Source organism: Xenia sp. Carnegie-2017, unplaced genomic scaffold (assembly GCF_021976095.1).
Source record: "Xenia sp. Carnegie-2017 unplaced genomic scaffold, XeniaSp_v1 HiC_scaffold_6, whole genome shotgun sequence".
In the NCBI taxonomy this organism is placed as follows: Eukaryota; Metazoa; Cnidaria; class Anthozoa; order Malacalcyonacea; family Xeniidae; genus Xenia; species Xenia sp. Carnegie-2017.
In genome coordinates, this window is record NW_025813526.1 from 7837865 (window position 1) to 7862373 (window position 24509).

The 24509-nt window shown below is 33.0% G+C and overlaps 2 long non-coding RNA genes across 2 annotated transcripts; both read right to left on the reverse strand.

The window, feature by feature from the left end:
• Window positions 1-1132: 1132 nt before the first annotated feature.
• Window positions 1133-5135, reverse strand: LOC124457475. The gene is made up of 2 exons (XR_006952619.1): window positions 5056-5135; window positions 1133-1311 (listed from the first exon to the last, which is right to left on the reverse strand). It is a non-coding gene; the product is annotated as an uncharacterized LOC124457475 (long non-coding RNA).
• Window positions 5136-12820: 7685 nt separating this feature from the next.
• Window positions 12821-16893, reverse strand: LOC124458214. Its single transcript, XR_006953081.1, has 2 exons — window positions 16780-16893; window positions 12821-12999 (listed from the first exon to the last, which is right to left on the reverse strand). It is a non-coding gene; the product is annotated as an uncharacterized LOC124458214 (long non-coding RNA).
• Between the last annotated feature and the right edge of the window lie 7616 nt (window positions 16894-24509).

A 24509-nucleotide genomic window follows, 5' to 3' on the forward strand; every position in this document is an offset into this window, starting at 1 on the left:
CTTGCTGTATTGCTATTGCAATTCAATATTCCTATTTATTGTCTTGCCACGTAGACTTTGAGTTATCTTTGTGCTGGGATTTAATTCGTTTGAATTAGCTTTGTGGTCAGTAAAATCGCAATGCAAACGCTTAGTCTTCGGCATTTAGTTTTCTTGTAAAGATAACTTATGTCTTATATTTGTTTCAGCTTCGATTGTTAGTATCTCTGGAACGTCTTCTCGTGCTGTATTGCTATTGCGATTCAATATTCTTATTTTGTTTTCTTGCTTCGTAGGCTTTGAGTTATCCTTGTGCTGGGATTTAATTCACTTGTATTTGGTGAGAATGTGTCTTGAATCTTTATATTCAATCAATAGCTTTATGTTCAGTAAAATCCAATGCAAAGGCTTAGTCTTTGGCATTTGCTTGTTGGGATAACCTAGCTCTTATATCTGTCTCAGCTTTGATTGTTAGTATCTCTGGAACGTCTTCTCATGTTGTATTTCAATTGCGATTCATTATTCTTATTTTGTTGTCTTGCCTCGTAGACTTTGAGTTATCTTTGTGCTGGGATTTAATTCGTTTGTATTAGCTTTATGGTCAGGAAAATCGCAATACAAAGGCTTAGTCTTCGGCATTTAGTTTTCTTGTAGGGATAACCTATGTCTTATATCTGTCTCAGCTTTGATTGTTAGTATCTCTGGAACGTCTTCTCGTGCTGTATTGCTATTGCAATTCAATATTCTTATTTTGTTTTCTTGCTTCGTAGACTTTGAGTTATCCTTGTGCTGGGATTTAATTCACTTGTATTTGGTGAGAATGTGTCTTGAATCTTTATATTCAATCATCTTTATGTTCAGTAAAATCGCAATGCAAAGGCTTAGTCTTTGGCATTTACTTTTCTTGTTGGGATAACCTAGCTCTTATATCTGTCTCAGCTTTGATTGTTAGTATCTCTGGAATATCTTGTCATGTTGTAGTTGTATTGCTAATTCGCTTCATTATTTTATTTTGTCTTGCTTCGTATACTTTGAGTTATCCTTACGCTGGGATTTATATATCATTATATCCATATACAATTGGGTACATGAAAAGGCTTTATAAGGCTTGTTTCGTCGGTTTTCTTTGGGTGCTTTGCGTTTTGTTGTTTTGTTTTGTAGGTTAATTTGGGTTTCGTTATTGTTGGTCAATTTGGCTATATATATGTTGTTATATTCATTGCGGTATATATCTATCTGTGACTTTCTTGTAAGACTACTGCTTCATTTGTTGGTTGCTGGGACAAACTTTTATTTCCGATCTGATGTTCAGTTTGCAAAATATTTTCAAACCTTGTTTGCCTGTATTTTACAGTATTTTCGTGCAAGACAGTACAATGTTAGTGTGTATATTTACACTTCACTGGACAGAAACTAGAGAACTGGAAACCGCACAAACTAAATATTCATGCGAATTTAAACAAGCTTGGTACAGTAAAGACAAAATTTTATACACTCCTATATATATATATGCAAGGTGTATATACAATGTGCTCTCGGGCTATCACCACAGTGCAATGGTGACTCCTGCACTTGGGACACAGGACGATACAGTTACATATAACGAAAATAGTAATTATAAAACCTAACAGGCAATGTCAAACATGCACTATTTTTGTGCTTTTTTCTGATAAGCTCTTCATCCTTCTGTAAAGCTTTTTCTATCTGCTAATTAAGACGAGCATGTTATCTATAGCAGTTTAGCCAAAATTGTGAGGATTCCTTTCCAGCTTCAAGTTGTAAATAAAGCTCCAATATACAAAAGCAATTGTCCATGTTCCATTTTACTTTAATCCTTCGTTACGCTCTATGTGATGATTTACTTATTCTTGAATAATTAAAACCATTCTTCTATATAAAACATCGATAAGTCAATATTCGTTTCATTTCTTGATGATTCTCCTCGTGTCCTTTAGTTCCTATTCAGCTCTTCTATTTGTCCTCATGAGATATATCTGTTTGTTGTTTGTTTCTTTGCCATTTGTCTTATATGTATATGTTTCTCAGCTTTGATTGTTAGTATCTCTGGAACGTCTTCTCATGTTGTATTTCTATTGCGATTCATTATTCTTATTTTGTTGTCTTGCTTCGTAGACTTTGAGTTATCTTTGTGCTGGGATTTAATTCGTTTGTATTAGCTTTATGGTCAGTAAAATCGCAATGCAAACGCTTAGTCTTTGGAAATGAAAACAGACTAAACATGCTTGCGAATTTAAACAAGCTTGGTACAGTAAACACAAATTTTTTTACACTCTTATATATATATATATATATATATATAAGCAGGTGTATATACAACGTGCTCTCCTGGCTATCACCACAGTGCAATGTTGACTCCTGCAGTTGAGACACAGGACGTACGTTTATATAAAACGAAAATAGTAATTATAAAAACCTAACAGGCAATGTCAAACATGCACAAGTAAAATATGACTCCAGTCATTGAGTCAAATCATTTGATTTTTTTGTGTTTAGAGAACAATTCTAGACTTGGGAAACCAAAACCATAGAACTTGTTTAGAAACAAAACCAAATCCACTTTGCTCCCTCAATTACAATGAAATCCTAACATCATTCGCTGTGTCCAGATGCTCAATGGTGATTTATCACAGGCAATAGCATTACATGTAAAACTGTTAAATTCTCATCTCGTTGCTAATTTGGAACTCAAGCAGCAGAGCTTTTTATTTATTTTCTTCCCATAAGGCCATGCATAACTACTTATAGATCGACAAAATCTCCTAGATTATTCTTAATGTGAAGATATGATTCCTGGCACGTCCACAAAAAAAACTAGGACAGTATAGCAGTGAGATATAAAAACAAACTAACCACTTGCTTGTATTTCTATAACATAGGCATGGTAAAAAAATTTGCTTTCAATGCATTCATACAACTGTGTTTTGAAGATTTCTCACCGAACATTTTGACTTTTTCAATGTTTATTTATTATCGTTTCGTCCCTGGACACAAAGGCCCTGCAAAGGGTAATGGTCATGCCAATGTTTTACCATATCTGCCTTTATCTGGATTGTCTACCTTTCATCACAAGTATAATGACAAAATTTTAAAAGAGCTACAACAAACTACAAAAATAAAACAACGGATTAACTACAAATACATGTTATGTATTGAGAAATTTGCATAAGAAAAACTTCACACATATGGTAAAATATTGTTTTAACTATTTTCTGTTGTTGACGCTGAAAGATGTATCACCAAACCAACATTAAGGAAAATATGTTTAATCACGAAATGCCGTTCTGTAGAATATTCAAGGATCAATAAGGCTGAATACAATGAAGTTTTGAAGTGTAATATTATATGTTGATAAATTACATCTAGACTGTATATAAATTGATAGAATACATCTTCCATTTACGAAAATTTAGCACGAGCCAAACGTTGATGACATCTGCTGTTAACAATATTAATCAATAAAATTGTGCAAGTGATTATACATCATCCATATTTTACTGTGCTTTAATCTATTGGAAAACTATTGTGAGTCATTGTTGGACTCACGAACCCTCAGAATAAAAACTCTTGGTTGTACTCAGACAGAGGAGATAAGTTTTGCTCATACTTATTGATATTATTATTAAGACACTTATCTACTTTAACATTTACACCTTGATTAATAAATTGTTTGAGAAATATAACTGGTTCACACTATCTTTGTTGCGTGTGGAAATAGAACCAAAATTAATAGTTATTCTTTCGGGACCGACAAATATGGAAACTATCCTAGAAGGAACCAACAAATAAAAGTTGACAGTTTTTTCTTTCGCTGGTGGAACAAAATACATAAAGACAAAGACGACAGCTGCAGATGAAACGGTGATGATTAGAGTGGTGGTAACAGTGGTAATAACAATAACGGCAACAGAGGTGATGAGTTTGTAGTTGAGAGTGATATCGTTGAATGTGGGTGAAGGCTATTTCAGATATGGTAGAGCACCTTGTGCCCAGGCCCTTCTTTTCCTGACATGCACGTGAGTAAATGATATTCTCAAATCTTTTGATTGAATCTTGTTCAGAAAAGCTAACTCTCGCTTATTTTTCAATACAAACACCATGAGCTTTGTTATAAAGAAGAATAACGCTTCAAAAGTATGTACTTTGCTTTGGATCCGGTGTTAAATATTGTAAATATAAATACATATATTATATAAATATCTAAATTATATCACGTATAATTTCATCTATATTATATTGTATTAATATTTATTTATTTTATTCTGTTTGTAACAGAACCTTGCTGAAATTTCAGCACGACAAACAGGCTGAAACTAAGCCGGGTTGAAATTGCTCCATGTAATTGTCCTCTTAGCATCATAAAAACTACTTGATGGCTTTTTCAAAATTGAGAGACGGCTCATCTTCAGTCGTGTTTTCTGTAATCAAGGAATAGATAAAAAGCAAGCCTAAATGTGTTTCTTGATATCAAAATCAAACTTAAGCTTTAATAATCCATAGAAATCAAATATTTATCTTCTTCACATGTAATTCTTATATCTCTTTGACATTTACCAAACTGAAAGCAAACATGTGTTTATTAATTGACTTACTTACTGAAATATCTATTGTAACGGCCTTTCAGGATTTGCCACGTTCTTCCTTCAATGATCTAGAGAAATTTAGATCAGGCAAATTATATCAAAGTGCTGATCCCATTTTACGAAATAATCGTCAATGCATTACATTTTCTTTCGCCATTTTTTCCAAAGTTGTTGCCGTACACTTTTCTTTAATGTTCTTTTATGTACGTTAACAACTTTTGATCTTCCTCCGCTGTAATTCCTTAAAAATGAAATAAATTTGACACCATTTATGATTGTAACAATTTGCCTAATAATTGAATATTTAAATAGTTACTTAACACCAAACAGTCGAGTGAACAAATGATCATTCAAAATGAATAAGTAACAAAACCATAGATGTATTGAAAAATGTGCATTGACTAGGTTTATTTTTTGTTCCATGAAATCGTTAAAGTCTTCCCAAGGAAATAATACAATGTTTGTTGGTTCAAACCTTGTTTGCCTGTATTTTACAGTATTTTCGTGCAAGACAGTACAATGTTAGTGTGTATATTCACACTTCACTGGACAGAAACTAAAAAACTCGAAACGGCACAGACTAAACATGCATGCAATTTAAACAAGCTTGGTACAGTAAAGACAAAAGTTTTTATACACTCCTATATATATATATATATATATATGCAAGGTGTATATACAACGTACTCTCCCGGCTATCACCACAGTGCAATGGTGACTCCTGCACTTGGGACACAGGACGTACCGTTATATATAACGAAAATAGTAATTATAAAACCTAACAGGCAATGTCAAACATGCACTATTTTTGTCCTTTCTTCTGATAAGCTCTTCATCCTTCTGTAAAGCTTTTTCTATCTGCTAATTAAGACGAGCATGTTATCTATAGCAGTTTAGCCAAAATTGTGAGGATTCCTTTCCAGCTTCAAGTTGTAAATAAAGCTCCAATATACAAAAGCAATTGTCCATGTTCCATTTTACTTTAATCCTTCGTTACGCTCTATGTGATGATTTACTTATTTTGAATAATTAAAACCATTCTTGTATATAACACATCCATATGTCAATATTCTTTTCATTTCTTGATGATTCTCCTCGTGTCCTTTAGTTCCTATTCAGCTCTTCTATTCGTCCTCGACGAGCACTATCCTCTTTATGTCGTTTTTTCTTTGCCATTTAGTTTTCTTGTTTGGAAAACATATGTCTTATATGTGTCTCTGTTTTTTTTGTTAGTATCTCTGGATTGTCTTCTCATGTTGTATTTCTATTGCGATTCATTATTCTTATTTTGTTGTCTTGCCTGGTAGACTTTGAGTTATCTTTGTGCTGGTATTTAATTCGTTTGTATTAGCTTTATGCTTCATGATTCTCCTCGTGTTCTTTAGTTCCTATTAAGCTCTTCTATTTTTCCTCATAGAGCACTATCCTCTTTATGTCGTTTCTTTCTTTGCCATTTAGTTTTCTTGTTTGAAAACATATCTCTTATATCTGTCTTCTCATGTTGTATTTCTATTGCGATTCATTATTCTTATTTTGTTGTCTTGCCTCGTAGACTTTGAGTTATCATTGTGCTGGGATTTAATTCGTTTGTATTAGCTTTATGGTCAGTAAAATCGCAATGCAAACGCTTAGTCTTCGGCATTTAGTTTTCTTGTAGGGATAACCTATGTCTTATATCTGTCTCAGCTTTGATTGTTAGTATCTCTGGAATATCTTGTCATGTTGTAGTTGTATTGCTAATTCGCTTCATTATTTTTATTTTGTTGTCTTGCTTCGTAGACTTTGAGTTATCCTTACGCTGGGATTTATATATCATTATATCCATATACATTTGAATACATGAAAAGGCTTTATAAGGCTTGTTTCGTCGGTACTACGTATTATTGATGGTTTTGTTTGGGTGCTTTGCGTTTTGTTGTTTTGCTTTGTAGGCTAATTTGGGTTTCGTTATTGTTGGTCAATTTGGCTATATATATGTTCTTATATTCAAAGTGGTATATATCTATCTGTGACCTTCCTGAAAGACTACTGCTTCATTTGTTGGTTGCTGGGACAAACTTTTATTTCCGATCTTGATGTTCAGTTTGCAAAATATTTTCAAACCTTGTTTGCCTGTATTTTACAGTATTTTCGTGCAAGACAGTACAATGTTAGTGTGTATATTTCCACTTCACTGGACAGAAACTAAAGAACTCGAAACCGCACAGACTAAACAAGCATGCGAATTTAAACAAGCTTGGTACAGTAAAGACAAAATTTTTTATACACTCCTATATATATATATATATATATGCAAGGTGTATATACAACGTACTCTCCCGGCTATCACCACAGTGCAATGGTGACTCCTGCACTTGGGACACAGGACGTAAGGTTATATATAACGAAAATAGTAATTATAAAACCTAACAGGCAATGTCAAACATGCACTATTTTTGTGCTTTTTTTCTGATAAGCTCTTCATCCTTCTGTAAAGCTTTTTCTATCTGCTAATTAAGACGAGCATGTTATCTATAGCAGTTTAGCCAAAATTGTGAGGATTCCTTTCCAGCTTCAAGTTGTAAATAAAGCTGCAATATACAAAAGCAATTGTCCATGTTCCATTGTACTTTAATCCTTCGTTACGCTCTATGTGATGATTTACTTATTCTTGAATAATTAAAACCATTCTTGTATATAACACATCCATATGTCAATATTCTTTTCATTTCTTGATGATTCTCCTCGTGTCCTTTAGTTCCTATTCAGCTCTTCTATTTGTCCTCATAGAGCACTATCCTCTTTATGTCGTTTTTTCTTAGCCATTTAGTTTTCTTGTTTGGAAAACATATGTCTTATATGTGTCTCTGTTTTTTGTTAGTATCTCTGGATTGTCTTCTCATGTTGTATTTCTATTGCGATTCATTATTCTTATTTTGTTGTCTTGCCTCGTAGACTTTGAGTTATCTTTGTTCTGGTATTTAATTCGTTTGTATTAGCTTTATGCTTCATGATTCTCCTCGTGTCCTTTAGTTCCTATTAAGCTCTTCTATTTTCCTCATGAGCACTATCCTCTTTATGTCGTTTCTTTCTTTGCCATTTAGTTTTCTTGTTTGGATAACATATCTCTTATATCTGTCTTCTCATGTTGTATTTCTATTGCGATTCATTATTCTTATTTTGTTGTCTTGCCTCGTAGACTTTGAGTTATCATTGTGCTGGGATTTAATTCGTTTGTATTAGCTTTATGGTCAGTAAAATCGCAATGCAAACGCTTAGTCTTCGGCATTTAGTTTTCTTGTAGGGATAACCTATGTCTTATATCTGTCTCAGCTTTGATTGTTAGTATCTCTGGAATATCTTGTCATGTTGTAGTTGTATTGCTAATTCCTTCATTATTTTTATTTTCTTGTCTTGCTTCTTAGACTTTGAGTTATTCTTACGCTGGGATTTATATATCATTATATCCATATACAATTGAATACATGAAAAGGCTTTATAAGGCTTGTTTCGTCGGTACTACGTATTATTGATGGTTTTGTTTGGGTGCTTTGCGTTTTGTTGTTTTGTTTTGTAGGCTAATTTGGGTTTCGTTATTGTTGGTCAATTTGGCTATATATATGTTCTTATATTCAAAGCGGTATATATCTATCTGTGACCTTCCTGAAAGACTACTGCTTCATTTGTTGGTTGCTGGGACAAACTTTTATTTCCGATCTTGATGTTCAGTTTGCAAAATATTTTCAAACCTTGTTTGCCTGTATTTTACAGTATTTTCGTGCAAGACAGTACAATGTTAGTGTGTATATTTACACTTCACTGGACAGAAACTAAAGAACTCGAAACCGCACAGACTAAACATGCATGCGAATTTAAACAAGCTTGGTACAGTAAAGACAAAATTTTTATACATCCTATATATATATATATATATCTCCGGCTATGTGCAACAACGTACTCTCCCGGTATTATAACATGCAATGGTGACATGCCTGCACTTGGGCTCTTCAGGCGTATCTGCTAATTAAGACGAGCATGTTATCTATAGCAGTTTAGCCAAAATTGTGAAAACCCAACAGTTGCAATAAACATGCATTATCCATGTTCCATTGTACTTTAATCCTTCGTTACGCATCTATCTGATTTACTTTTGAATATTAAAAATTCTTGTATATAGCATCCATATCAATATTCTTTTCATTTCTTGATGATTCTCCTCGTGTCCTAGTTCTATTCAGCTCTTCTAGTTGTAAATAACTATCCTCTTTATGTCGTTTTCTTTTGTCCATGTTTCCATATCTCTTTAATCCTTCGTTCATTATTCTTATTTGTTGATGCCTCGTACTTTGAGTTATGTGCTTGGATTTAATTCGTTTGTAGCTATAACATCGCATCCATTCATTTAGTTTTCTTGTAGGGATAACCTATTTCTTATATCTGTCTCAGCTTTGATTGTTAGTATCTCTTTTCGAATATTCTTTTGTTTCCTCCGTAGACTTGTGCTGATTTTTCCTTGTATTTGGTGAGAACTGAATCATATTCAATCATTTTTATTTTCAGTAAAAAGGCTTAGTCTTTTTTTCTTGTTAACTAATATCTGTCTCTTTGATTGTTATCTCTGGAATATTGTCATGTTGTAGTTGTATTTATTGCAATTCAATATTCTTGTTGTTTTCTTGCTTCGTAGACTTTGAGTTATCCTTGTGCTGGGATTTAATTCGTTTGTATTTGGTGAGAATGTGTCTTGAATCTTTATATTCAATCATTAGCTTTATTTTCAGTAAAATCGCAATTAGGCTTTTGGCATTTACTTTTCTTGGGATAACCTATGTCTTATATCTGTCTCAGCTTTGATTGTTAGTATCTCTGGAATATCTTCTCGTGTTGTATTGCTATTGCAATTCAATATTCTTATTTGTTTTCTTGCTTCCGTATCCTTGTGCTGAGATTTAATTCACTTGTATTTGGTGAGAATGTGTCTTGAATCTTTATATTCAATCATTAGCTTTATTTTCAGTAAAATCGCAATGCAAAGGCTTAGTCTTTGGCATTTACTTTTCTTGTTGAGATAACCTAGCTCTTATATCTGTCTCAGCTTTGATTGTTAGTATCTCTGGAATATCTTGTCATGTTGTAGTTGTATTGCTATTGCAATTCAATATTCTTATTTGTTTTCTTGCTTCGTAGACTTTGAGTTATCCTTGTGCTGGGATTTAATTCACTTGTATTTGGTGAGAATGTGTCTTGAATCTTTATATTCAATCATTAGCTTTATTTTCAGTAAAATCGCAATGCAAAGGCTTAGTCTTTGGCATTTACTTTTCTTGTTGAGATAACCTAGCTCTTATATCTGTCTCAGCTTTGATTGTTAGTATCTCTGGAATATCTTGTCATGTTGTAGTTGTATTGCTATTGCAATTCAATATTCTTATTTGTTTTCTTGCTTCGTAGACTTTGAGTTATCCTTGTGCTGGGATTTAATTCACTTGTATTTGGTGAGAATGTGTCTTGAATCTTTATATTCAATCATTAGCTTTATTTTCAGTAAAATCGCAATGCAAAGGCTTAGTCTTCGGCATTTAGTTTTCTTGTAGGGATAACCTATGTCTTATATCTGTCTCAGCTTTGATTGTTAGTATCTCTGGAACGTCTTCTCGTGTTGTATTGCTATTGCGATTCAATATTCTTATTTTGTTTTCTTGCTCCGTAGACTTGTGCTGAGATTTAATTCACTTGTATTTGGTGAGAATGTGTCTTGAATCTTTATATTCGATAATTATCTTTATTTTCAGTAAAATCGCAATGCAAAGGCTTAGTCTTTGGCATTTACTTTTCTTGTTGGGATAACCTAGCTCTTATATCTGTCTCAGCTTTGATTGTTAGTATCTCTGGAATATCTTGTCATGTTGTAGTTGTATTGCTAATTGGCTTCATTATTTTTATTTTGTTGTCTTGCTTCGTAGACTTTGAGTTATCCTTACGCTGGGATTTATATATCATTATATCCATATACAATTGAATACATGAAAAGGCTTTATAAGGCTTGTTTCGTCGGTACTACGTATTATTGATGGTTTTGTTTGGGTGCTTTGCGTTTTGTTGTTTTGTTTTGTAGGCTAATTTGGATTTCGTTATTGTTGGTCAATTTGGCTATATATATGTTCTTATATTCAAAGCGGTATATATCTATCTGTGAGCTTCCTGAAAGACTACTGCTTCATTTGTTGGTTCCTGGGACAAACTTTTATTTCCGATCTTGATGTTCAGTTTGAAAAATATTTTCAAACCTTGTTTGCCTGTATTTTACAGTATTTTCGTGCAAGACAGTACAATGTTAGTGTGTATATTCACACTTCACTGGACAGAAACTAAACAACTCGAAACCGCACAGACTAAACATGCATGCGAATTTAAACAAGCTTGGTACAGTAAAGACAAAAGTTTTTATACACTCCTATATATATATATATATATATATATGCAAGGTGTATATACAACGTACTCTCCCGGCTATCACCACAGTGCAATGGTGACTCCTGCACTTGGGACACAGGACGTACGGTTATATATAACGAAAATAGTAATTATAAAAACCTAACAGGCAATGTCAAACATGCACTATTTTTGTCCTTTCTTCTGATAAGCTCTTCATCCTTCTGTAAAGCTTTTTCTATCTGCTAATTAAGACGAGCATGTTATCTACTTTGAGTTATCCTTGTGCTGGGATTCAATTCACTTGTATTTGGTGAGAATGTGTCTTGAATCTTTATATTCAATCATCTTTATGTTCAGTAAAATCGTAATGCAAAGGCTTAGTCTTTGGCATTTACTTTTCTTGTTGGGATAACGTAGCTCTTATATCTGTCTCAGCTTTGATTGTTAGTATCTCTGGAATATCTTGTCATGTTGTAGTTGTATTGTTAATTCGCTTCATTATTTTTTTGTCTTGCTTCGTAGACTTTGAGTTATCTTTGTGCTGGGATTTAATTCGTTTGTATTAACTTTATGGTCAGTAAAATCGCAATGAAACACTTAGTCTTTGGCATTTAGTTTTCTTGTAGGGATAACCTATGTCTTATATCTGTCTCAGCTTTGATTTTTAGTATCTCTGGAACGTCTTCTCTTGCTGTATTGCTATTGCAATTCAATATTCCTATTTATTGTCTTGCCACGTAGACTTTGAGTTATCTTTGTGCTGGGATTTAATTCGTTTGAATTAGCTTTGTGGTCAGTAAAATCGCAATGCAAACGCTTAGTCTTCGGCATTTAGTTTTCTTGTAAAGATAACTTATGTCTTATATTTGTTTCAGCTTCGATTGTTAGTATCTCTGGAACGTCTTCTCGTGCTGTATTGCTATTGCGATTCAATATTCTTATTTTGTTTTCTTGCTTCGTAGGCTTTGAGTTATCCTTGTGCTGGGATTTAATTCACTTGTATTTGGTGAGAATGTGTCTTGAATCTTTATATTCAATCAATAGCTTTATGTTCAGTAAAATCGCAATGCAAAGGCTTAGTCTTTGGCATTTGCTTTTCTTGTTGGGATAACCTAGCTCTTATATCTGTCTCAGCTTTGATTGTTAGTATCTCTGGAACGTCTTCTCATGTTGTATTTCAATTGCGATTCATTATTCTTATTTTGTTGTCTTGCCTCGTAGACTTTGAGTTATCTTTGTGCTGGGATTTAATTCGTTTGTATTAGCTTTATGGTCAGGAAAATCGCAATACAAAGGCTTAGTCTTCGGCATTTAGTTTTCTTGTAGGGATAACCTATGTCTTATATCTGTCTCAGCTTTGATTGTTAGTATCTCTGGAACGTCTTCTCGTGCTGTATTGCTATTGCAATTCAATATTCTTATTTTGTTTTCTTGCTTCGTAGACTTTGAGTTATCCTTGTGCTGGGATTTAATTCACTTGTATTTGGTGAGAATGTGTCTTGAATCTTTATATTCAATCATCTTTATGTTCAGTAAAATCGCAATGCAAAGGCTTAGTCTTTGGCATTTACTTTTCTTGTTGGGATAACCTAGCTCTTATATCTGTCTCAGCTTTGATTGTTAGTATCTCTGGAATATCTTGTCATGTTGTAGTTGTATTGCTAATTCGCTTCATTATTTTTATTTTGTCTTGCTTCGTATACTTTGAGTTATCCTTACGCTGGGATTTATATATCATTATATCCATATACAATTGGGTACATGAAAAGGCTTTATAAGGCTTGTTTCGTCGGTTTTCTTTGGGTGCTTTGCGTTTTGTTGTTTTGTTTTGTAGGTTAATTTGGGTTTCGTTATTGTTGGTCAATTTGGCTATATATATGTTGTTATATTCATTGCGGTATATATCTATCTGTGACTTTCTTGTAAGACTACTGCTTCATTTGTTGGTTGCTGGGACAAACTTTTATTTCCGATCTGATGTTCAGTTTGCAAAATATTTTCAAACCTTGTTTGCCTGTATTTTACAGTATTTTCGTGCAAGACAGTACAATGTTAGTGTGTATATTTACACTTCACTGGACAGAAACTAGAGAACTGGAAACCGCACAAACTAAATATTCATGCGAATTTAAACAAGCTTGGTACAGTAAAGACAAAATTTTATACACTCCTATATATATATATGCAAGGTGTATATACAATGTGCTCTCCGGCTATCACCACAGTGCAATGGTGACTCCTGCACTTGGGACGGGACGTACAGTTACATATAACGAAAATAGTAATTATAAAACCTAACAGGCAATGTCAAACATGCACTATTTTTGTGCTTTTTTCTGATAAGCTCTTCATCCTTCTGTAAAGCTTTTTCTATCTGCTAATTAAGACGAGCATGTTATCTATAGCAGTTTAGCCAAAATTGTGAGGATTCCTTTCCAGCTTCAAGTTGTAAATAAAGCTCCAATATACAAAAGCAATTGTCCATGTTCCATTTTACTTTAATCCTTCGTTACGCTCTATGTGATGATTTACTTATTCTTGAATAATTAAAACCATTCTTCTATATAAAACATCGATAAGTCAATATTCGTTTCATTTCTTGATGATTCTCCTCGTGTCCTTTAGTTCCTATTCAGCTCTTCTATTTGTCCTCAGAGCACTATCCTCTTTATGTTGTTTGTTTCTTTGCCATTTAGTTTTCTTGTTTGGAAAACATATGTCTTATATGTTTCTCAGCTTTGATTGTTAGTATCTCTGGAACGTCTTCTCATGTTGTATTTCTATTGCGATTCATTATTCTTATTTTGTTGTCTTGCTTCGTAGACTTTGAGTTATCTTTGTGCTGGGATTTAATTCGTTTGTATTAGCTTTATGGTCAGTAAAATCGCAATGCAAACGCTTAGTCTTTGGAGAGAAATGAAAACAGACTAAACATGCTTGCGAATTTAAACAAGCTTGGTACAGTAAACACAAATTTTTTTATACACTCTATATATATATATATATATATATATAAGCAAGGTGTATATACAACGTGCTCTCCTGGCTATCACCACAGTGCAATGTTGACTCCTGCAGTTGAGACACAGGACGTACGTTTATATAAAACGAAAATAGTAATTATAAAACCTAACAGGCAATGTCAAACATGCACAAGTAAAATATGACTCCAGTCATTGAGTCAAATCATTTGATTTTTTTGTGTTTAGAGAACAATTCTAGACTTGGGAAACCAAAACCATAGAACTTGTTTAGAAACAAAACCAAATCCACTTTGCTCCCTCAATTACAATGAAATCCTAACATCATTCGCTGTGTCCAGATGCTCAATGGTGATTTATCACAGGCAATAGCCGCAATACATGTAAAACTGTTAAATTCTCATCTCGTTGCTAATTTGGAACTCAAGCAGCAGAGCTTTTATTTATTTTCTTCCCATAAGGCCATGCATAACTACTTATAGATCGACAAAATCTCCTAGATTATTCTTAATGTGAAGATATGATTCCTGGCACGTCCACAAAAAACTAGGACAGTATAGCAGTGAGATATAAAACAAACTAACCACTTGCTTGTATTTCTATAACATAGGCATGGTAAAAATTTGCTTTCAATGCATTCATACAACTGTGTTTTGAAGATTTCTCACCGAACATTTTGACTTTTTCAATGTTTATTTATTATCGTTTCGTCCCCTGGACACAAAGGCCCTGCAAAGGGTAATGGTCATGCCAATGTTTTACCATATCTGCCTTTATCTGGATTGTCTACCTTTCATCACAAGTATAATGACAAAATTTTAAAAGAGCTACAACAAACTACAAAAATAAAACAACGGATTAACTACAAATACATGTTATGTATTGAGAAATTTGCCAAGAAAAACTTCACACATATGGTAAAATATTGTTTTAACTATTTTCTGTTGTTGACGCTGAAAGATGTATCACCAAACCAACATTAAGGAAAATATGTTTAATCACGAAATGCCGTTCTGTAGAATATTCAAGGATCAATAAGGCTGAATACAATGAAGTTTTGAAGTGTAATATTATATGTTGATAAATTACATCTAGACTGTATATAAATTGATAGAATACATCTTCCATTTACGAAAATTTAGCACGAGCCAAACGTTGATGACATCTGCTGTTAACAATATTAATCAATAAAAATTGTGCAAGTGATTATACATCATCCATATTTTACTGTGCTTTAATCTATTGGAAAACTATTGTGAGTCATTGTTGGACTCACGAACCCTCAGAATAAAAACTCTTGGTTGTACTCAGACAGAGGAGATAAGTTTTGCTCATACTTATTGATATTATTATTAAGACACTTATCTACTTTAACATTTACACCTTGATTAATAAATTGTTTGAGAAATATAACTGGTTCACACTATCTTTGTTGCGTGTGGAAATAGAACCAAAATTAATAGTTATTCTTTCGGGACCGACAAATATGGAAACTATCCTAGAAGGAACCAACAAATAAAAGTTGACAGTTTTTTCTTTCGCTGGTGGAACAAAATACATAAAGACAAAGACGACAGCTGCGAATGAAACGGTGATGATTAGAGTGGTGGTAACAGTGGTAATAACAATAACGGCAACAGAGGTGATGAGTTTGTAGTTGAGAGTGATATCGTTGAATGTGGGTGAAGGCTATTTCAGATATGGTAGAGCACCTTGTGCCCAGGCCCTTCTTTTCCTGACATGCACGTGAGTAAATGATATTCTCAAATCTTTTGATTGAATCTTGTTCAGAAAAGCTAACTTCTCGCTTATTTTTCAATACAAACACCATGAGCTTTGTTATAAAAGAAGAATAACGCTTCAAAAGTATGTACTTTGCTTTGGATCCGGTGTTAAATATTGTAAATATAAATACATATATTATATAAATATCTAAATTATATCACGTATAATTTCATCTATATTATATTGTATTAATATTTATTTATTTTACATTCTGTTTGTAACAGAACCTTGCTGAAATTTCAGCACGACAAACAGGCTGAAACTAAGCCCGGGTTGAAATTGCTCCATGTAATTGTCCTCTTAGCATCATAAAAACTACTTGATGGCTTTTTCAAAATTGAGGAGACGGCTCATCTTCAGTCGTGTTTTCTGTAATCAAGGAATAGATAAAAAGCAAGCCTAAATGTGTGTTTCTTGATATCAAAATCAAACTTAAGCTTTAATAATCCATAGAAATCAAATATTTATCTTCTTCACATGTAATTCTTATATCTCTTTGACATTTACCAAACTGAAAGCAAACATGTGTTTATTAATTGACTTACTTACTGAAATATCTATTGTAACGGCCTTTCAGGATTTGCCACGTTCTTCCTTCAATGATCTAGAGAAATTTAGATCAGGCAAATTATATCAAAGTGCTGATCCCATTTTACGAAATAATCGTCAATGCATTACATTTTCTTTCGCCATTTTTTTTCCAAAAGTTGTTGCCGTACACTTTTCTTTAATGTTCTTTTATGTACGTTAACAACTTTTGATCTTCCTCCGCTGTGTAATTCCTTAAAAAAATGAAATAAATTTGACACCATTTATGATTGTAACAATTTGCCTAATAATTGAATATTTAAATAGTTACTTAACACCAAACAGTCGAGTGAACAAATGATCATTCAAAATGAATAAGTAACAAAACCATAGATGTATTGAAAAATGTGCATTGACTAGGTTTATTTTTTTGTTCCATGAAATCGTTAAAGTCTTCCCAAGGAAATAATACAATGTTTGTTGGTTCAAACCTTGTTTGCCTGTATTTTACAGTATTTTCGTGCAAGACAGTACAATGTTAGTGTGTATATTCACACTTCACTGGACAGAAACTAAAGAACTCGAAACCGCACAGACTAAACATGCATGCGAATTTAAACAAGCTTGGTACAGTAAAGACAAAAGTTTTATACACTCCTATATATATATATATATATATATGCAAGGTGTATATACAACGTACTCTCCGGCTATCACCACAGTGCAATGGTGACTCCTGCACTTGGGACACAGGACGTACCGTTATATATAACGAAAATAGTAATTATAAAAACCTAACAGGCAATGTCAAACATGCACTATTTTTGTCCTTTCTTCTGATAAGCTCTTCATCCTTCTGTAAAGCTTTTTCTATCTGCTAATTAAGACGAGCATGTTATCTATAGCAGTTTAGCCAAAATTGTGAGGATTCCTTTCCAGCTTCAAGTTGTAAATAAAGCTCCAATATACAAAAGCAATTGTCCATGTTCCATTTTACTTTAATCCTTCGTTACGCTCTATGTGATGATTTACTTATTTTTGAATAATTAAAACCATTCTTGTATATAACACATCCATATGTCAATATTCTTTTCATTTCTTGATGATTCTCCTCGTGTCCTTTAGTTCCTATTCAGCTCTTCTATTCGTCCTCGACGAGCACTATCCTCTTTATGTCGTTTTTCTTTGCCATTTAGTTTTCTTGTTTGGAAAACATATGTCTTATATGTGTCTCTGTTTTTTGTTAGTATCTCTGGATTGTCTTCTCATGTTGTATTTCTATTGCGATTCATTATTCTTATTTTGTTGTCTTGCCTGGTAGACTTTGAGTTATCTTTGTGCTGGTATTTAATTCGTTTGTATTAGCTTTATGCTTCATGATTCTCCTCGTGTTCTTTAGTTCCTATTAAGCTCTTCTATTTTTCCTCGCAGAGCACTATCCTCTTTATGTCGTTTCTTTCTTTGCCATTTAGTTTTCTTGTTTGAAAACATATCTCTTATATCTGTCTTCTCATGTTGTATTTCTATTGCGATTCATTATTCTTATTTTGTTGTCTTGCCTCGTAGACTTTGAGTTATCATTGTGCTGGGATTTAATTCGTTTGTATTAGCTTTATGGTCAGTAAAATCGCAATGCAAACGCTTAGTCTTCGGCATTTAGTTTTCTTGTAGGGATAACCTATGTCTTATATCTGTCTCAGCTTTGATTGTTAGTATCTCTGGAATATCTTGTCATGTTGTATTGCTATTGCGATTCAATATTCTTATTTTGTTTCTTGCTTCGTAGACTTGTGCTGAGATTTAATTCACTTGTATTTGGTGAGAATGTGTCTTGAATCTTTATATTCAATCATTAGCTTTATTTTCAGTAAAATCGCAATGCAAAGGCTTAGTCTTTGGCATTTACTTTTCTTGTTGAGATAACCTAGCTCTTATATCTGTCTCAGCTTTGATTGTTAGTATCTCTGGAATATCTTGTCATGTTGTATTGCTATTGCAATTCAATATTCTTATTTGTTTTCTTGCTTCGTAGACTTTGAGTTATCCTTGTGCTGGGATTTAATTCACTTGTATTTGGTGAGAATGTGTCTTGAATCTTTATATTCGATAATTATCTTTATTTTCAGTAAAATCGCAATGCAAAGGCTTAGTCTTTGGCATTTACTTTTCTTGTTGGGATAACCTAGCTCTTATATCTGTCTCAGCTTTGATTGTTAGTATCTCTGGAATATCTTGTCATGTTGTAGTTGTATTGCTAATTGGCTTCATTATTTTTATTTTGTTGTCTTGCTTCGTAGACTTTGAGTTATCCTTACGCTGGGATTTATATATCATTATATCCATATACAATTGAATACATGAAAAGGCTTTATAAGGCTTGTTTCGTCGGTACTACGTATTATTGATGGTTTTGTTTGGGTGCTTTGCGTTTTGTTGTTTTGTTTTGTAGGCTAATTTGGATTTCGTTATTGTTGGTCAATTTGGCTATATATATGTTCTTATATTCAAAGCGGTATATATCTATCTGTGAGCTTCCTGAAAGACTACTGCTTCATTTGTTGGTTGCTGGGACAAACTTTTATTTCCGATCTTGATGTTCAGTTTGCAAAATATTTTCAAACCTTGTTTGCCTGTATTTTACAGTATTTTCGTGCAAGACAGTACAATGTTAGTGTGTATATTCACTTCACTGGACAGAAACTAAAGAACTCGAAACCGCACAGACTAAACATGCATGCGAATTTAAACAAGCTTGGTACAGTAAAGACAAAGTTTTATACACTCCTATATATATATATATATATATATATATAGGTGTATATACAACGTACTCCCGCTATCACCACAGTGCAATGGTGACTCCTGCACTTGGGACACAGGACGTACGGTTATATATAACGAAAATAGTAATTATAAAAACCTAACAGGCAATGTCAAACATGCACTATTTTTGTCCTTTCTTCTGATAAGCTCTTCATCCTTCTGTAAAGCTTTTTCTATCTGCTAATTAAGACGAGCATGTTATCTACTTTGAGTTATCCTTGTGCTGGGATTCAATTCACTTGTATTTGGTGAGAATGTGTCTTGAATCTTTATATTCAATCATTAGCTTTATTTTCAGTAAAATCGCAATGCAAAGGCTTAGTCTTTGGCATTTACTTTTCTTGTTGGGATAACCTAGCTCTTATATCTGTCTCAGCTTTGATTGTTAGTATCTCTGGAATATCTTGTCATGTTGTAGTTGTATTGCTAATTGGCTTCATTATTTTTATTTTGTTGTCTTGCTTCGTAGACTTTGAGTTATCCTTACGCTGGGATTTATATATCATTATATCCATATACAATTGAATACATGAAAAGGCTTTATAAGGCTTGTTTCGTCGGTACTACGTATTATTGATGGTTTTGTTTGGGTGCTTTGCGTTTTGTTGTTTTGTTTTGTAGGCTAATTTGGATTTCGTTATTGTTGGTCAATTTGGCTATATATATGTTCTTATATTCAAAGCGGTATATATCTATCTGTGAGCTTCCTGAAAGACTACTGCTTCATTTGTTGGTTGCTGGGACAAACTTTTATTTCCGATCTGATGTTCAGTTTGCAAAATATTTTCAAACCTTGTTTGCCTGTATTTTACAGTATTTTCTTGCAAGACAATTACAATGTTAGTGTGTATATTTACACTTCACTGGACAGAAACTAGAGAACTGGAAACACACAAACTAAATATTCATGCGAATTTAAACAAGCTTGGTACAGTAAAGACAAAATTTTATACACTCCTATATATATATATGCAAGGTGTATATACAATGTGCTCTCCGGGCCATTTTTTTCCAAAAGTTGTTGCCCTACACTTTTCTTTAATGTTCTTTTATGTACGTTAACAACTTTTGATCTTCCTCCGCTGTGTAATTCCTTAAAAAAATGAAATAAATTTGACACCATTTATGATTGTAACAATTTTGCCTAATAATTGAATATTTAAATAGTTACTTAACACCAAACAGTCAGTGAACAAATGATCATTCAAAATGAATAAGTAACAAAACCATAGATGTATTGAAAATGTGCATTGACTAGGTTTATTTTTGTTCCATGAAATCTTAAAGTCTTCTGAAATAATACAATTTTGTTGGTTCAAACCTTGTTTGCCTGTATTTTACAGTATTTTCGTGCAAGACAGTACAATGTTAGTGTGTATATTCACACTTCACTGGACAGAAACTAAGAACTGGAAACCGCACAGACTAAACATTCATGCGAATTTAAACAAGCTTGGTACAGTAAAGACAAAATTTTATACACTCCTATATATATATATATATATATATGTATATACAACGTACTCTCCGGCTATCACCACAGTGCAATGGTGACTCCTGCACTTGGGACACAGGACGTACAGGTTATATAACGAAAATAGTAATTATAAAACCTAACAGGCAATGTCAAACATGCACTATTTTTGTGCTTTTTCTGATAAGCTCTTCATCCTTCTGTAAAGCTTTTTCTATCTGCTAATTAAGACGAGCATGTTATCTATAGCAGTTTAGCCAAAATTGTGAGGATTCCTTTCCAGCTTCAAGTTGTAAATAAAGCTCCAATATACAAAAGCAATTGTCCATGTTCCATTTTACTTTAATCCTTCGTTACGCTCTATGTGATGATTTACTTATTCTTGAATAATTAAAACCATTCTTCTATATAAAACATCGATAAGTCAATATTCGTTTCATTTCTTGATGATTCTCCTCGTGTCCTTTAGTTCCTATTCAGCTCTTCTATTTGTCCTCGCAGAGCACTATCCTCTTTATGTTGTTTGTTTCTTTGCCATTTAGTTTTCTTGTTTGGAAAACATATGTCTTATATGTTTCTCAGCTTTGATTGTTAGTATCTCTGGAACGTCTTCTCATGTTGTATTTCTATTGCGATTCATTATTCTTATTTTGTTGTCTTGCTTCGTAGACTTTGAGTTATCTTTGTGCTGGGATTTAATTCGTTTGTATTAGCTTTATGGTCAGTAAAATCGCAATGCAAACGCTTAGTCTTTGGAGAGAAATGAAAACAGACTAAACATGCTTGCGAATTTAAACAAGCTTGGTACAGTAAACACAAATTTTTTATACACTCTATATATATATATATATATATATAAGCAAGGTGTATATACAACGTGCTCTCCTGGCTATCACCACAGTGCAATGTTGACTCCTGCAGTTGAGACACAGGACGTACGTTTATATAAAACGAAAATAGTAATTATAAAACCTAACAGGCAATGTCAAACATGCACAAGTAAAATATGACTCAGTCATTGAGTCAAATCATTTGATTTTTGTGTTTAGAGAACAATTCTAGACTTGGGAAACCAAAACCATAGAACTTGTTTAGAAACAAAACCAAATCCACTTTGCTCCCTCAATTACAATGAAATCCTAACATCATTCGCTGTGTCCAGATGCTCAATGGTGATTTATCACAGGCAATAGCCGCAATACATGTAAAACTGTTAAATTCTCATCTCGTTGCTAATTTGGAACTCAAGCAGCAGAGCTTTTATTTATTTTCTTCCCATAAGGCCATGCATAACTACTTATAGATCGACAAAATCTCCTAGATTATTCTTAATGTGAAGATATGATTCCTGGCACGTCCACAAAAAACTAGGACAGTATAGCAGTGAGATATAAAACAAACTAACCACTTGCTTGTATTTCTATAACATAGGCATGGTAAAAAATTTGCTTTCAATGCATTCATACAACTGTGTTTTGAAGATTTCTCACCGAACATTTTGACTTTTTCAATGTTTATTTATTATCGTTTCGTCCCCTGGACACAAAGGCCCTGCAAAGGGTAATGGTCATGCCAATGTTTTACCATATCTGCCTTTATCTGGATTGTCTACCTTTCATCACAAGTATAATGACAAAATTTTAAAAGAGCTACAACAAACTACAAAAATAAAACAACGGATTAACTACAAATACATGTTATGTATTGAGAAATTTGCCAAGAAAAACTTCACACATATGGTAAAATATTGTTTTAACTATTTTCTGTTGACGCTGAAAGATGTATCCCAAACCAACATTAAGGAAAATATGTTTAATCACGAAATGCCGTTCTGTAGAATATTCAAGGATCAATAAGGCTGAATACAATGAAGTTTTGAAGTGTAATATTATATGTTGATAAATTACATCTAGACTGTATATAAATTGATAGAATACATCTTCCATTTACGAAAATTTAGCACGAGCCAAACGTTGATGACATCTGCTGTTAACAATATTAATCAATAAAAATTGTGCAAGTGATTATACATCATCCATATTTTACTGTGCTTTAATCTATTGGAAAACTATTGTGAGTCATTGTTGGACTCACGAACCCTCAGAATAAAACTCTTGGTTGTACTCAGACAGAGGAGATAAGTTTTGCTCATACTTATTGATATTATTATTAAGACACTTATCTACTTTAACATTTACACCTTGATTAATAAATTGTTTGAGAAATATAACTGGTTCACACTATCTTTGTTGCGTGTGGAAATAGAACCAAAATTAATAGTTATTCTTTCGGGACCGACAAATATGGAAACTATCCTAGAAGGAACCAACAAATAAAAGTTGACAGTTTTTTCTTTCGCTGGTGGAACAAAATACATAAAGACAAAGACGACAGCTGCGAATGAAACGGTGATGATTAGAGTGGTGGTAACAGTGGTAATAACAATAACGGCAACAGAGGTGATGAGTTTGTAGTTGAGAGTGATATCGTTGAATGTGGGTGAAGGCTATTTCAGATATGGTAGAGCACCTTGTGCCCAGGCCCTTCTTTTCCTGACATGCACGTGAGTAAATGATATTCTCAAATCTTTTGATTGAATCTTGTTCAGAAAAGCTAACTTCTCGCTTATTTTCAATACAAACACCATGAGCTTTGTTATAAAAGAAGAATAACGCTTCAAAAGTATGTACTTTGCTTTGGATCGGTGTTAAATATTGTAAATATAAATACATATATTATATAAATATCTAAATTATATCACGTATAATTTCATCTATATTATATTGTATTAATATTTATTTATTTTACATTCTGTTTGTAACAGAACCTTGCTGAAATTTCAGCACGACAAACAGGCTGAAACTAAGCCCGGGTTGAAATTGCTCCATGTAATTGTCCTCTTAGCATCATAAAAACTACTTGATGGCTTTTTCAAAATTGAGGAGACGGCTCATCTTCAGTCGTGTTTTCTGTAATCAAGGAATAGATAAAAAGCAAGCCTAAATGTGTGTTTCTTGATATCAAAATCAAACTTAAGCTTTAATAATCCATAGAAATCAAATATTTATCTTCTTCACATGTAATTCTTATATCTCTTTGACATTTACCAAACTGAAAGCAAACATGTGTTTATTAATTGACTTACTTACTGAAATATCTATTGTAACGGCCTTTCAGGATTTGCCACGTTCTTCCTTCAATGATCTAGAGAAATTTAGATCAGGCAAATTATATCAAAGTGCTGATCCCATTTTACGAAATAATCGTCAATGCATTACATTTTCTTTCGCCATTTTTTTTCCAAAAGTTGTTGCCGTACACTTTTCTTTAATGTTCTTTTATGTACGTTAACAACTTTTGATCTTCCTCCGCTGTGTAATTCCTTAAAAAAATGAAATAAATTTGACACCATTTATGATTGTAACAATTTGCCTAATAATTGAATATTTAAATAGTTACTTAACACCAAACAGTCGAGTGAACAAATGATCATTCAAAATGAATAAGTAACAAAACCATAGATGTATTGAAAAATGTGCATTGACTAGGTTTATTTTTTTGTTCCATGAAATCGTTAAAGTCTTCCCAAGGAAATAATACAATGTTTGTTGGTTCAAACCTTGTTTGCCTGTATTTTACAGTATTTTCGTGCAAGACAGTACAATGTTAGTGTGTATATTCACACTTCACTGGACAGAAACTAAAGAACTCGAAACCGCACAGACTAAACATGCATGCGAATTTAAACAAGCTTGGTACAGTAAAGACAAAAGTTTTATACACTCCTATATATATATATATATATATATGCAAGGTGTATATACAACGTACTCTCCCGGCTATCACCACAGTGCAATGGTGACTCCTGCACTTGGGACACAGGACGTACGGTTATATATAACGAAAATAGTAATTATAAAAACC